This window comes from Rhinatrema bivittatum, chromosome 3 (genome assembly GCF_901001135.1).
Source record: "Rhinatrema bivittatum chromosome 3, aRhiBiv1.1, whole genome shotgun sequence".
NCBI lineage: Eukaryota > Metazoa > Chordata > Amphibia > Gymnophiona > Rhinatrematidae > Rhinatrema > Rhinatrema bivittatum.
In genome coordinates, this window is record NC_042617.1 from 165,309,545 (window position 1) to 165,312,401 (window position 2,857).

The 2,857-nt window shown below is 41.7% G+C and overlaps 1 non-coding gene across 1 annotated transcript; it reads right to left on the reverse strand.

Annotated features, from left to right (window-relative positions):
- Positions 1-1,371: 1,371 nt before the first annotated feature.
- TRNAR-UCU lies at positions 1,372-1,444 on the reverse strand. The gene has a single exon. It is a non-coding gene; the product is annotated as a tRNA-Arg (tRNA).
- Positions 1,445-2,857: the final 1,413 nt, after the last annotated feature.

The window sequence follows — 2,857 nt, forward strand, 5'->3', positions numbered from 1 at the left end:
AGCCATGTGAGGAGCAGGTTGCAGAAGTTTAAGCAGGAAGAGGATAAGGGTTCTGGTATTGTGTTCAGAAAGGAAGGGACAAGTAATGTTAGAGAAAAAGAAACAAAACATTTTAGTAGTACTTTAGATATGTATAGAGAAGGAGAGAAGAGTCAAACATGATCCCACTATTACAGGCTGAGGATACTGAGAGGATGACAGTGTTATCTGCAGAAATAGAGAAAAGGGAAAGATATTTCTGTCCTGGTACTTAAAGGGTGCTCCAACTGTGAAAGCCCCTTCTCAGGGATCTTGAGAGAACCCTGACCATCCCTTGCCATCTCTAGAGGTGGCCTAGAAGTAAATTAAGTTTTATTTATTTATTTACTTAAAATTTTTTTATAAATAAATAAATAGTTGAAAAATTAATCAACCCCCCAGTTCACAATTTCAGACCCCCCCCCATTAGAAGTTACCCGTGACTCATCCTCCTGAGCATACCTTGTGATCTTGTGGGGCTCTGGTGGTCTAGTTGGAATCAGAACACTCCTTATAGTCCATGCCTGGTGATCGCTTAAGACATAATGGCACCAGCTGGCCCTTATACTAGGTATAGCCATATTGCAGCCTTCTCCTCACAAGTCTCCCACCAAGTCATCTCTCTCTACTAAAATCCATCTAAAATTCAGCTGCATGATTTATCTTTCGCCAAAGTCATTACACCCATTCAAACCCTCTTCTCAAATCACTACATTGGATCCCTATTCATTCCTGCATGCAGATCAAGCTCCTCTTACGCACCTATAAGAGCCTTCCTTCTGCAGCTCCTCACTATTCTTTTATTTCTCTTTACACCCCTCTTCATGCACTATGCTCACCAGGAATTCACTCCTAGCTATGCCCTTCGCCTCTACCGGCAATTGCCAATTTTTACTGTGAGTTTTTGCCTCTACCGCCAACTTCCTTTCAAATTCTCTCGTAGCCTGTCTTATTAATGTCTTACATTTAACTTGCCAGCGCTTATGCTTTATCCTATTTTCTTCTGTTAGATCCTTCTTCCAGTTTTTGAATGAAGATCTTTTGGCTAAAATAGCCTCTTTCATCTCACCTTTTAACCATGCCAGTAATCATTTTGCTTTCCTTCCACCTTTCTTAATGTGTGGAATACATCTGGACTGTGCTTCTAGGATGGTATTTTTTAACAATGTCCATGCCCCTTGCACACTTTTTACCTTTGTAGCTGCTCCTTTCAGTTATTTTCTAACTATTTTTCTCATTTTAATTTTAAGATGGTTAATAAATGACCCTCTATTGCCTCAAAGTCATGAATAGCTCACTACTCTAACCACTAGGATACTTCTACACTCCTAAAGGTGCCCAAAAGGGAAACCCCACCCCAGGTGGGACTTGAACCCCCAATCCCAGGCTTAGAAGGCCAGTACCTTATCCATTAGGCCACTGGGGTTATACAAACCCCCTCAAAGAAGTATATTTAACTTTCTGCAATAACTTTGACAGTCTAATGCATGTGCAATATTCCCAGCTCCTCATACATACACACACACACACAAGTTCTTTCACTCACTAAAACACATATCTTCGCCCACTCTCACAGGGTCCCTCTCTCACTCACACACACATACACCCCCCCCCCCTCAGGCCCCCTCTCTCTCAAACACATATACACCCTCACAGGTTTCCTCTCTGTCTCAATCACAAATACACCCACACACGGACTCTCTCTCTTTCTCACTCACTAACTTACACAAACGCACCCTCACTCTCTCATACATTCAGGCTCCCCCTTATACACACACACACATGACACTTCCTCGCTTTCTCACATACAAGCATACAATCTCTCTTGTTCTCTCACTACTGGCCTCTACCTGACTTCTGCTGCAGGCAGGATGGGCTCCACCCATGGAACATCCAGGCCTTTCTACACCATGCCTTCAGCCTCAGGTGGGATGGGCTCTGCCCAATGTCCTGCTGGACCTTTCTGCTTTGTCTCTTTGGCCACCAGCTGGTGCTTGTCCTCACAATTTTGCCACTTACTAAGGGTTGGTGCTATAGGTGACTGTCTAGTTCGCCTAATGAAACACCAGCCTTGAATCCCCTGGCATGACATTTTTTTTTCAGCTGAGAGTTCTGAAGGGGAGGGGAGATGGCTGATAGGAACATTTTCAAAATCTTTTTCTCTACCAGAGCATTGGCAGGGAAGGGAGATGGCTAGACGGGACATTTTTAAAATCTTTCACTATAGGTACACTGCAAGAAAGTGGAGGTGGCCAAAGGGGAGTTTAATAATTTTTTATTTGTATGGGAGGGAGAGCAAGCAGCAAAAAATGTTTTTTTTTAGCAAATAAAATAAAAAATGCATTTATTTGGGAGGGGGGGCTGTTACATCCTGGCATGGTGGGAGGGTTTAGAGGACTTGGTCAGCTCTGGTTTTCAGTGCTAACCAGTTAATTTTCAGTTAGGGAATTGAACTACATTGAGTTTTGACTGGGAAATTTAAGGACATTTTCACCTGAAAACTGTCCTGAAATAAACTCATAAATTTATCCAGTTATCTTACCTGCTCAGCAATTTCTTTTTAATATTGATTTCTTTGAGACTAGCTTTTGACAGTTATAATCCCTTTATTAGGTTAGTGCAGTGAAATACGGGACCCTGCCTAAGTCATTCTCTGTCCCTTTACTTTTTTTGATTCCATTCTGGAAAAAAAGTCAGGGAAGGGATTATTTATCTTGCAGAGTTCATTGCAATTTTAAATTATGACTATAGAACATGTTTTTTTTTTAATTGCAGCAACCTCTGCAAAAATGAAGCAGAGTTGCTTACCTGTAACAGGTGTTAGAACATAAGAACATAA